The following is a 12,391-nucleotide window of genomic DNA, read 5'->3' as shown; positions in this document are numbered from 1 at the left end:
CTTGGTAGTTGGGGTGGTCCTTCCTCTGGATCTTGTATCTATCCGGGATGGCATTGTTGATCTCGGGGCGGTGGAGGCATTGGTCCAGGTGTCCGTGAAGAAGATGATGTCGGGCGAGAGAGTCGAGTAGGTTCCAAATTTCAATGGCGTGTTTGTTTCCTGAGCGCACATTGAGGAGGATGCATCTTAGGGTGTCGCCGGTGCTGGCGTTGGGGGTGTTGGAGGCCGGGGTGGTGGTGAAGACTGGCGGCAGTGGAGGCAGGAGAACTGGCCATGGGTCAAGTTTGGCGAGGCCTGTTGGCAGCCTCTGGGTCTTCCGGGGTTGAGTGCGAGCAGGGTGGTTGTGTCGTAGCGATGGATGGTCGGAGATCCAGGGTTCTTGACGCTGGTCACTATCGGGTCGCAGACGGGCACATATCGGCTTGCATTAGGTGCACCAGCAGCGTGCCCGCTGCGAGCGACCATGCAGCGGCCACCATTAAGTAGGGGAGGGGAGGGACGTGCAGCTGGGAGGCAGGAGCGGGGCGGATAGGGGGGAAGGGTCACTGGGCAGAGGTGTCAGCGGGAACGGAGGAAAAAAAACAACAACGGACTCCAATACAAAACGGATGAGCACAACAACAGCCAGCAAAAACAAAAACGGATGGGCACAACAGCAGACCGCAAAAGAAAAACGGATGGGCACAACAACAAAAAACAGAATGGGCACAATGCAAGGACGAGCAAGGATGAAAATTTCAGCACAACAAGAGGGAAAGCGCAGCAACGGGCACCATCGAGGTGCACGAGGCACAGCATGGTCTCAAACTCTACCTGGGTGGGGATCAGAGGCAGAGCACAGCAGAGCTGCTGGGGAAGAGCAGATCTCAGACCGAGATATTCATTGTTTTAGCACTATGGTATAAATCTACCATCCATTTACTCTGATGGTGCTTAAAATCCTTTATATCTGTTTCTGTCCTATAGTTGTTTCAGCACACCTATTTTGCACTAGAATGACGCTAGTTCAATAAATGCTTATTGACAATGTCCCCAGCATTTATTCTGTGTACCTCTCAGAGACAGGGTGAGCATGAGTGACTGAGTGAAAAATACTGTACTGTTTCCATGATCCCTGATGGGACACAGTTGTCATGTTCAATAGTTGCCAGGAACTATTCTCTCCTTGGTCAGAGGAGTAGTGGCACTGTGAGCTAGCTGGTATACAGGCAAGAATACCCAATGGGGTTGTCTGGAATCAGTCTTGACACCAATCCCACAGTTTATGTTGTCTAAACATGCATATCCTATATAGATATATAGGAACTACATAACAACCCAATTCCCGGGTAGCCATGGACTATGTGGTCATACTGACCCATTAAAGCAATCCCAACATCTCCAACTGTGACCTGAGCTCTACCTTCCTCCAGAATGGGTGCTCCAGGCCGTTGCACAACAATCTAAGGGCATGGAAGGGCTTACAGCTACTTTTAGAGACCCTGAAACCCTCCTTACTTGAAAGAAACCAGAACCACTGGTAGATGGCTCTCATAATTGTGGGCGACTATGACTTGGTGGAATGTATTAGGGAGCACCTGCTCTTAGGACACCAGATTACACTTTAGAGTAGTCGTACTGGCTCTTGTGTCCGTTAGAGCGTCCATCTGCTGCCCATTGATGGTGAACCACTGTCATGGGCAAATGGCAGGAGAGCATCCATTGATGTAATACCGGTGCCAGTATGTTTGAGATGTCTGAAGAAGTCAAAAGCATTGTAATGTTTTTGATAAGGGGGGGATGACAAGCCTGTTTTAGATTCGGGGTTGGTCAAAGGGTAATTGTTAATTCCACAGTATTGTACATATTTCTGGTACAACAACTGTTTTATTATTTCAAATATGCACCTATTGTTGTCACTCTGAAAATGTATATTTAATACCAAATCCAATATGCTTGGTTTTAGCTGATTGCATTGACACTTCATCGGGATATGGCTTTGGTGCTGAAGGAGAGAATGCACAGATACTGTGTGTTGATGGATTAGAAGGCATTATTGATGCAATTTGTAAAAATGGAGCATGGCATGTAATCAACGACTCATGCATATATTCTGATCTTTTACATTTTCAGCAGGTAAGACGTTTTTAAATTAAGAATTTTTTTGTCCTTACATTAAATAGAATGATCCAGCAATGCAACACCAAATGAAGTAACAGGTTTGATTAAATTACGAGGAAATGAACAGCAATTTATGCTGCATATTTTGGTATTAACAGAAAAATATATGGCGTATGTACAAACCTCTTTTACCAAAACATTTCTATCTAATTCTGCTTATGCCAACTTTGATTTCCAAAAGTGTTTCCTGGAGTTAGGTGTTGGCATTATTTGTGTTTTCAGCATGCTTCCTCTGTAAGCATGTCTATCCATCAAGTTGCAGCCTATCATGCTATTGTGTCACTAGAAGGATGGCAAGCATTAACCACCAAACATATTTTTAAGTTATTTGCAACTTTTTAAAATCTGTTATCTTGAAATAATTGAAAAAAGTCTAATGTAAACACATTTGCATTAATTATGAAAACTTGTACATTCCTAGGGCTAGTAACATCATCTGGGCAGCATTCTTCCCTTTTTATTGGCTGAATACAATATGAACTAGTATACTGTTACAGATACATTGCTTGCCAACTGCCCGGAACAGAATGGGATTTCATATGATTATTCTTAGTAATGTGGTCTGTGTGAGCATATGACATAACTGTTGGACCAGGCCCTCTCTGCAGGGTCACCCATAAACTCTCCTGTTTTGCTGAATTAATTAATGTCGCCTTCAGGACAATGTGCTCTTTGCTACTGCTAGCCAGTACTAAAGTATGTGTGCCCTTTCCTTTAAACACTGTGAAATCCGCTTACACCCAATGGGCACAGTTAATCTACTTATAGGTCACTAGTAAACAAGTACTACATGTACCCAGGGCCACTAAATTAAATGTCTGTTGCACTCCTTGTACCACCCACTTAGTAGCCCTTCACGACATCTCTCCGGTCTGCCATTGCAGCCTGTGTGTGCAATTTGAAACATTTTTATTTCGACCTGGCAAAATAAACCTTTTGCCAGGCATAACCCTTGCTTACAAGTGGGTGAAAAATTCTGCCCTGCCGGTGGAGTTCGCAGAGTTTTGACCACTTCGTGTTACGCTTGTAACACAGAGTTCCAGCCAAACTCTGCCAACCATCATGTGGCAGAGTTTTTTTGTGTGCCTCTTGCCAACAGTAAGTTGGGAAGTGAGAATTGGCGTCACCAGCACGGTTTTCGGGCTCTAGGAGGGCCACCAGCGAGATTTTCTCAATGTGGGTGGTCGCACCTGTTCACGGTCAGTTAGCTGTTGCTCGAGCAGAAAATCAACTTGAACAGCAACAAAGAAGCAGCGCCCTATGTCGCGCTATGTGGTGCTGTGCGCACTGGTTTTGTACCACTGGACGAGCTCCTGGCACTAGAAATCAGCATGAGAAGCACAATGTGCCAGTTTCTGCCTTTTTATGGACCTCCACAGAATCTCGCAGAGTTTTCATTTAACTCCATGAGTTCAACCCACCCCTACTTTGTAATACATACAGTCACCCCACAGGTAGGCCCTAAACATCCCAGAGGGCAGGGTGCATTTTATTAAAAAAGTTAGACATGTACTTTTAAGATTTATATTCCCTGGTGACAAAAAACTTTCACATTCGTGTTTCACTATTGCAGGGCCTACATCTCCCTTACGATAACAATAGGTTACCTTATTACATTTAATAATTGATAATCTTTGTTTGGAAGCGGGTAGGGATGTAAATCTCAGTGTCTGAGGAATTGTAAATAAAAACCCTCTTCAATGGTAAACTCAGCTTTTAAGTCCCAATTCAGAAAATCTACATTTTAGAAAGTTGGAATTCTCTTATCCTATCCATTTGGTGCCTGCAGCCTGTTACTGGGTCACATGAGTAGGTGTAGTGGCAGCTGGTCTTTGTGTGTTCCTACCAGGCAGTCACATAATAGAGGGTCTATGTGTTGGCAGAATGGTGCACCCTGATTTGATGAGAGGGTGAAGCTTTCACCTGTAACACTTGCACTTCAAAAACTCTCCCTCAGCTCACACACAAAGGACTTCACTCTAGCATCTTGTGCTTGTGAAAAGATTGGGACGAGGAGAGGGAGGCAGGAAATTCCAGACACTTCTGTAGGGTGAAGACACCCAAAGTTTCGTCCACTTCAAAATGGGCATGAGATATAAAAAGGGGTCCTCAGACCCAACAAGTTCCTGATCCCCATAAATTCAGCTCCTTCTAAAAGAAAAGGAGAAATCCTGAAGTTTTGGGCTCTTCTCAACCGCAAACAGGCCAGTTTACACCAAGATCTTACCTACTGCATCACCCTCTAAAGGCAATCTCTAGAGAGCCCAATTCCTCATGCAATAGCGACCACCAGTGAAGACTGACAACATGAGATCTGCACTTCATGCTAGAATATGGACAGCCCGCGGTCACCACCAAAAGGAAGCTCCAACCATGACAGGATCTTCATGCTACACCTGTGACCCTCCATAATGCCCGGCCTGGTGTCTCCGCCACAGTGATGACCATCCGCAATGCTTTCCAGGTTTCTCCCCTCACCCACACGTGTAACTCTTCTCACTGGACTTTATAAGGCAACTTTTTTCAATGGGACTAGCCTGGTCCCTCTATCCAACCCATGCTCCATTGTGGTCAGCCTGATATTGTGACTTTCACCCGGTCACACACGACCAGGTTACCCCAAGTGGTGCTTTGTTCTTTTAGATGCTATACGTACCTTAAATCCTTGAAATTGCATATCTCAGTTATACTGATTGGATTTTTGTCGTTTTTGTGTAATTTATTAAATTGTACACTATTTTTCTAAAATGGTGTGGGAATTATGTAAAAAATGCCTAATTGTACAAAAACACCATAGGGACTATTCACAAACTAATTTTGGAATATATGAGAAGTACTATTGCAGTGCTACTCATTTACTACAAAATAATATTCACTAATTTACGGCAGGGAGACTTCTGTCTCCAGCCCACTTATCTTTTCTATTCAGAGAACTCTGCCAACGTAAAGTAAATGTGCTTTGCCTCTGAAAGTATGAGGTAAAATTGGTTAGACCCAATTGTCTATTTAACTTTATAGTAGGTGTGTGCGTAACTGGTGTAATTCTATCTAGCATATTTACTGCAAAAGAACTCATAATTAATTATGTGTAATTGTGTGAGAAGAGAAATCCAGCATTTTGCTCTATTTTCTTAGTGCAAATTTGCTCCCTCTTATCCAATATGGGCCAGAGGATACATTTTGTGCTAAGAAACTAACACTAAATGCAACAGGATATGAACAGCAGCAACCAGGAGCGGCTCCCTTTCTCTTAGGTCATTGTTTCTGTACTCGTTTGTGTAGTATTCTCTGCTCAAATATGACAGGATACCGTGATGATTTTTGTCAATTTATTGAGTCTCAGGAACATCAGAAATAACGTCCTCACAAGCCTGAGCCAAACGATCTCTCCTGGAACCTGTCCACACGCAGTGTGTTCCTGGTTCCATAAAAGAACGGAGGACACCACACATCTCCCTTCTTAAAGAAATAAAAAAACATTACAAAACATAGCATATACTTTGACATACACAGAATAACATTGCAAAAAAAACAAAAAAAATTTACCTAAATTAAAGAAAGAGAATAAACAGAACTAATCAGGAGTTACTTATTCATTACATAAGCTTTACACCACAATGGTGCATATCTTTGTCTCACACACTCCTGGTACCTCCTAACTTCTGAAGAACCTTGACACCCTTTCCACCAATTAAGATTTTCACGTGGACACTTTTTGTCTGGAGAAAAGGAACCACGGCAATCTCCTATGTTGGAAACCTTCACAACCTTCGAAAAACTCCAAACATTACCATCGGTTAACTCCACCACCTGCCTCCCAACCCTGACCACCTTCATGAGATCAGGAAAACGTGACTCACCAGTACTGACAAATCTGCCTTTTTCACACATACCCAATCTCCCACATTAACAGAACAAGAGCTAGATTCGCTTGGGACCCTGTCTGTAACATGTGATTCTCTTAAAGTAGACTTGTTAACACCCTCTTCCTTGTTATCCACCAAATCTCTCATCCATTGCTGACTCATGTTACATAAACCCTTTCTCCCTCGCATTTTCTCAAAAGGCGATACATCACCTTCACTTCTAGGAGTGTTTCTATAATTCCAAAGCAATTTACTCACAGCTTCATAACAATTCTTTCCATTACTCAGAGCAAGGTGTAGTCCTTCCTTCAACACCCTAATCCACCGTTCCACTATCCCATTGCCTTGTGGGTAATAAACAGAAGAACGCTTGTGAATAATGCCATGATTATCAAAGAATGACTTCATCTCTACCAAAGTGAATTGCACCCCATGGTCAGTTAATATAGAGATGGAAAAACCTTCTTTTTCAAAAACACAGTTCAAAAATTGAATAACTATCTTTGAAGTTACATGCGGCACAAACTTAACCTCAGGCCATTGAGGTAATTGATCAATCAACACAATGGCATAAACAGGATTATGACCAAAACTCATTGGTCCAGCAATGTCCAATGACACAGATTTCTCACTTACACCACATTCAATACAGGATCTAACCTTCCTTTCAACACATCTATCAACAGCAGACCACCAGAATTAACATCTGATTCTTCTCTTCATACTAGACATACCAGGATGTCCCTCGTGAGCCATGTCCAGAACTTTATCTCTGAAATCACGAGGTACAACTAGCTGTAATCCCCTCATCAAAATATTATCCTGAATGGACAATTCTTGAGCGATCTGAAAGAAAGGTAACAAATCTTGAGATATCTCAGCCTTCTTGGGCCACACGCCATTGACAAAAGACATGACACTTTTATAGTCTTCATCACTATCACAAGCAGCTCTCCATTGATCTTTCTTTATGCATCAATTTGAAACTTCACAAATAGACAACTCTATCATGATCGTCATCTTCTGCAACAACATTATCATCCTTAATAGGTAGCCTAGATAGACAATCAGCCAACACATTTTTTACACCTGGAATATATTCCACACGAAAGTGAAAATCCTGTATCTTGTATTGCCATCTAGCTATTCCGGCTGTTCCCTTTCCACACCCTTTAGTCGTGAACAAATCCACCAAAGGACGATGATGTGTCCTAACTCTAAACACTGTGCCATATACATACTTACTGAAATACTCAATCCCCCACCAACAAGCAAGTCTTTCCTTCTCTAGAGTAGAGTATCTATCTTCCGCGCCTTTTAGGGGTCTGGATGCAAACGCAATAGTGACTAGACGACCATTCTGCTTTTGCATAAGCACAGCACAGATACAAACATTGCTGGCATCCGAAATGATCACTGATTCGCAAGATGTGTCAAACGGAGACAAAGCAGGTGCTGAGGCTATACAATTTTTGAGATAAACAAACTCTTCTTTGCAATTAGAATCCCAAACAAACATTTGATGATTTTTCATTAAATTTCTTAAATGTTTAGTTTTATCAGCAAAAGAAGGAATACATTTGGCATAATATTCTGCTAGGCCCAGGAAAGACCTAAGCTGGTCCTTGTTTTGGGGTTCTGGGGTATCTTCGAAAGCTTTTACTAAGCTTTGCTTAGGAGAAATACCCTTCCTGCTAATAGAATGGCCCAAATAGTCAACAGAATCCATGCAAAATTTACACTTTTCTTTGGTTAGAGTCAAACCATTGTTCTGTAAAATAGATAAAACGTTGTGTAAAATTTCTGAGTGTTCTTTTACATCCTTTCCAAAAATTAAAATATCGTCCTGGAAATACAACACATTATTTAGGTCCTTAAACAACTTATGCATTACCCTCTGGAATACTGAGGAAGCTGAAACCAGCCCAAAAGGCATCCTTTTGTATCTATATGCACCCTCCGTTGTAATAAAAGATGTTAGATGTTTACTGTCCTCATGTAAAGCAATCGGATGGTATGCGTTCGATAAATCTAAAGTGGTAAATATGGCTGCATTTTTAAGTTTCGAAAACATTTCTCCTATATTTGGGAGGGGATGCCTGTCGACCCACACATTGGAATTAAGATCTCTCATATCCACACATAATCTAACTTTGCCATTGGGTTTAGGTGCCACAACTACTGGTGAAAGCCATTCCGAAGACTCGATTTCTTCTATGACATCCAATTTGCAAAGTCTCTCCAACTCTTTTTTAACTGAATCCCTCAACATTAAAGGAATGTTTCTGACTTTGTGAACTTTAGGAATGGCATTGTGTGTCAAAATAATTTTGTGTACAAATTTTTTGAGTAAACCCAATTGAGATGAAAATACGTTGGGAAATAACTTTTCCCAATCAGTAGTGTTATCGTTACTAACTTGACTGGTTATATCAGAGTAACCCAAAACTTGTTGAGGGTGGTTGGGATCTAAAATAATCATTAAATCTAGTTGCTGTGGCCAATCCAACAAACACAAACCCTCTTTAGCTACATATACCTTAGAAGATATTGTTTTACCTTTAAATGAAAAATCAGAGGTGAAATAACCTAAAGCATCTATAGGTTTTTTCCCATACCCAACTAATTTAATATCAGATGGAAGTAGGGATATGTTAGGAAATTCCTTTAACCATTCATCACCAATTAATGTGTGTCTAGCCCCCGAATCAGCCATAACTCTTATAAATTTGTTGCCTATTTGTAACATACAAAACGGTGCATCCTTTTTGTTCTCATCAATCTTATAGACAGTCAATACATTTTCAGAATCATCGGTGTCACTGTCAACTTCGTTAACATTTCCTGGCTTAAAATTCCTGACTTCAACAGTTTTGTTTTGAATTTTGTTTCTGTTTCTGCACATTCTGGCAAAATGTCCTTTGGACCTACAATATTCACAAACTTGACCAATAGCTGGACATCGCTTATCCAAAGCAACATGACCTGGAAATCCACACTTAAAACAAACCACTTCTCTCCTATCGCTGTAAGTCGTAACAGAAGTAGCTCTGTTGTTGTAGTTCTCATTAGATTTTTCCTTGACTAACTGAACCTCCGATGAAGCACTTTTTTTACAGATAATTCTTTCATCCTAACTTCATGTCCTCGAAACGATGAGCAATATCAAGGGCTTGGGTAAGAGTTAATTCTTGTGCAGACAATAATTTTTCTTGTAATTTGGCATCTGCAACATTATGTACCATTTGGTCTCTTACCATCTGATCGTGAAAGTCTTGATAATTACATTTGGCAGCTAAAACTCTCAAAACTTTGGCACACGTATCAACAGGTTCAGTGGGTAATTGTAGCCTACTTAAAAATTTATGTCACGCAACTACCTCATTTACTTTCTTTATATACTGTTTGTCAAGTCGCTTTATAGCATTTTCATAGACAACATCCTCATCGCTAGAACTAATGGGAGGTAAGTGACTTAAAACTTGTCTGCCTTCTTCTCCAAGGGAATGCTTTAAAATTGCAAGTTTGCGCTTATCTGTGTAGTCATCACCCCCAATTGCCTCCATATACGCTTCAAAACCCTCCTTCCACTGCTTCCATTCTAAAGGCGGTTCCTCTGGTGAGGCCAAAAATGGAGGAGGAGCGCTGAAACTCTTCATTTATATCAAAGAGTGCAACACGAGAAAGCTGTGTGTGTCAGCGTTAAATACAAATAGTTGACACACTCCTAACTGATGATGTTGAAATTAATTCAAGCAAAAGTCGAGTAATAATGTAGTTGAACTCCTTAAAGATATTGACATGAGAGTTACACAGTTTTCCGCAGCTTGCTGTGCTAAGCAACACTGATTAGGACATCAGAGATAGGCAACATGTAAATGAGTTGCCTTCAGCGCTATGCGTCATAAACATCTTGCTGCCTAGCAACTTAATCTCCTTTAACGTTGACAATCTCCTTCAGCGCATTCGCGCATGCGCGAATAGAAAAACAATGTCCACTCTCTGCGCATGCCTAGAAGCCTTGACTATGCTTGAGACGCGCTGGAATATTGGAGCGTCTCACTTCAGGTAATGAAATTGTGCATGCGTGAGTCAGCGTGACGTAGCGCGTGAAGAGATTTAGTACTCTAGAGCGCAAGCACACATCGCTCAGGCAGCAGAAAACGATTAAAATTGCAAAAAGTCTCACCACAGCTTGTCGGGGACACGGGGTTTTCAGATTCGTTGAAAGTACGGTGAGATACGTCCTCGACAGCAATTTGGTTGAAATCAGGTGATCAATTATGTTAACGCTTCGTGATCTGCAGTAACGCAGGGCTTCAGGCTTTTGGGTTGCAGGTTCAGTTCTCCATCGTCGCCAGTGTAGTATTCTCTGCTCAAATATGACAGGATACCGTGATGATTTTTATCAATTTATTGAGTCCCACCAACATCAGAAATAACGTCCTCACAAGCCTGAGCCAAACGATCTCTCCTGGAACCTGTCCACAAGCAGTGTGTTCCAGGTTACATAAAAGAACAGAGGACACCACACATTGGTAGGATGTTTGCCCCAAATTACTCTTATTTACTGAATATGGAGTAATTGCATAGTTTTAGCAATTTAGCACTGCAAGAGTAATGCGTAATTACTTAACTTACTCCAATTGCACCTGCATAATCACAATTTCTACCCAGGACTTCTTTGTTATGTTATGTTATGTTAAAACCGCTCTTCTATAGCGCACGGCTACTCCGAGGAGTGTCCCGGCGCTTTGGCGAAGAGAAAAAGAGACGAACACACAACATAGCAATGCGTAAGGCCCATGCAGCAATTACAGAGAGAAGAGCCAAGTCTTCAGCTCCTTTCTAAAAGCTAACAGATTGCTAGCTGTTCTCAAAGATAAGGGAAGATCGTTCCAGCAACGCGGTGCTAAATACCGGAAAGAACGACCTCCGATGCGTGTGCGCCTAATGAAAGGAACCACGGCCTTGGCCTCGTGAGCAGACCTAAGAGTTCTTCTAGGAACGTAGAAGGCAATCCGCTTTCCAAGATAGCTTGGGCCGATCCGGTGCAGCGCCTTGAAAGCCATCGTCAAGATCTTAAAAGTGACTCTCTTGGCAACCGGAAGCAAATGGAGTTGTGCAAGGAGCTCAGAAGCTCGTGCCCTTCTTGGTAATCCAAAGATTACTCTGGCCGCCGAATTTTGTACGACCTGCAAGCGCGCCATCAAGTATTTCGGAAGACCCGAATAAAGTGCGTTCGCATAATCAAGTCGAGAGCCTATCAAGACCTGTACAATAGTTTTTTTAAGCTGGAGAGATAAAAAAGGAAGGAACTTCCACAGCATTTTTAAGATGCCAAAACACTTCCCCGTTAGCCCGATGATCTGGGTCTAAGGGAAAGATCGACATCACACAGGACGCCCAGATTTTTCGCCTTTAGTGTTGTTGTGTCAGGTGGAGACATGTCGCAGGGCCACCATGACTTCCAGCCCGGATCCGGCTGGCAGCCAAAGAAGAGCAGCTCAGACTTGTCTGAGTTGCACTTCAGACTATGCCTTTGAAACCAGTTGAAAACGGCTTCCAGGCATTCCCGAATCCGACCGCTGTCAAAGTCTTCCCCCTTGCCACACGAGAACAAAAGCTGGGTGTCATCAGCATAGGAAATGGTCTGAGCACCATACGATTCAGCCACCGCCGCGAGAGGGGCCTTGTAGATATTAAAAAGAGTGGGGCTCAGGATAGATCCCTGAGGGACCCCCACCTCAAGCGGCGGCATTTCGGCTGAAAACGGAGGTGCCCAGACCACTTGCCGGTGGTTGGTAAGAAAGGATTTGAACCAATTCCACACCGTCCCACGAAAGCCGATCTCCCAGAGTCTTAAAAGGAGAGCGGCATGGGGTACGGTGTCGAACACCGCCGACAAGTCCAGCATGACCAGGATGGCTTTCCCCCCCCCCCATCCAGTGTCTCTCGAATGGCCTCCGTGATTTTGAGAAGAGCTGTTTCCGTGCTAAAATTAGCACGGAAACCCGACTGAGAGTCGTGCAGAATGTTATTACTCTCTATAAAACTAGAGATAGAGAGGTGCACGTGCTTCTCAATCACCTTGGCCAGAGAAGGGAGGAGGGAGATTGGTCTATAGTTCGCGTGTACAAGGGGATCTAAGGATGGTTTTTTTAACAGCGGAAGGATTAGAGCATGCTTCCAGGCCTTGGGCACCTCTCCTGACATCAGGGAGGTATTGAGCAGAGGATTAGGCAGTATATTAACTGCTGATGCCACTCTCCCCAGGCACTTAGCAGGGCAGGGATCGAGCGGCGAACCTGATTTCAACCGAGACAGATAGTCCATGGAGGCAGCAAGAGAGATAGGAGGGAAAG

The 12,391-nt window shown here is 42.8% G+C and overlaps 1 protein-coding gene across 1 annotated transcript in view; it reads left to right on the top strand.

Moving 5' to 3' along the window:
* Positions 1 to 12,391, top strand: part of LOC144762474 (adhesion G-protein coupled receptor F1-like) — a 208,032-nt gene that overhangs the window by 35,799 nt on the left and 159,842 nt on the right. The window contains exon 2 of the mRNA XM_078647688.1: positions 1,946 to 2,115. The gene's annotated coding sequence lies outside the window, so the exon portion shown is untranslated. The remainder of the gene's footprint in view (positions 1 to 1,945; positions 2,116 to 12,391) is intronic.

The sequence above is a fragment of the Lissotriton helveticus genome, chromosome 6 (assembly GCF_964261635.1).
Source record: "Lissotriton helveticus chromosome 6, aLisHel1.1, whole genome shotgun sequence".
Taxonomy (NCBI): domain Eukaryota; kingdom Metazoa; phylum Chordata; class Amphibia; order Caudata; family Salamandridae; genus Lissotriton; species Lissotriton helveticus.
Note: the sequence above shows the minus strand (reverse complement) of the source record. Positions and strands in the feature narration are given on the sequence as shown.